Source organism: Phalaenopsis equestris, unplaced genomic scaffold (assembly GCF_001263595.1).
Source record: "Phalaenopsis equestris unplaced genomic scaffold, ASM126359v1 Scaffold000926, whole genome shotgun sequence".
Classification (NCBI taxonomy): domain Eukaryota; kingdom Viridiplantae; phylum Streptophyta; class Magnoliopsida; order Asparagales; family Orchidaceae; genus Phalaenopsis; species Phalaenopsis equestris.
In genome coordinates, this window is record NW_018165365.1 from 26757 (window position 1) to 27245 (window position 489).

Genomic DNA, 489 nt, shown 5'->3' on the forward strand with positions numbered 1-489 from the left:
TTAAAGTTTTAAATCTTTTCAAAATTAATACACACACTTAATACACTCACTTAGGTCTTAAGGACTTAGTGGTGAACTTAAGTTGAAATCCACTTGTTAAAAGAGGCTTAGAAAAATTAACATAATCAAACTCTTTTAAAACACCACAAGTCCAATTACGACTTAAAGTTGGCTAAGTGTTCTTAATAACATTAATTTGTCCCCTAAAGGGTCTTCACTCACATAATTTTGACATTTACCTTATTCTTGGGAATAATTAAGATATCAATATTCACTGAGCATCAGGATATTCAGGATGAATTATTAAGCAGCATAATAAAATTTAAGAAGGTTGCAGGGACCTGCTCCCTACTCTTAATCTGGTAAATACCTTAGGGATCTTTTAGACTTAATACGTTTTACTTAATAATATTATCCTTAAAATTTAAGGACCTCCAATACACAACATAGAGTTAGGAAGGTTTCCAAAACTTTACTTTTCCAGCTCTA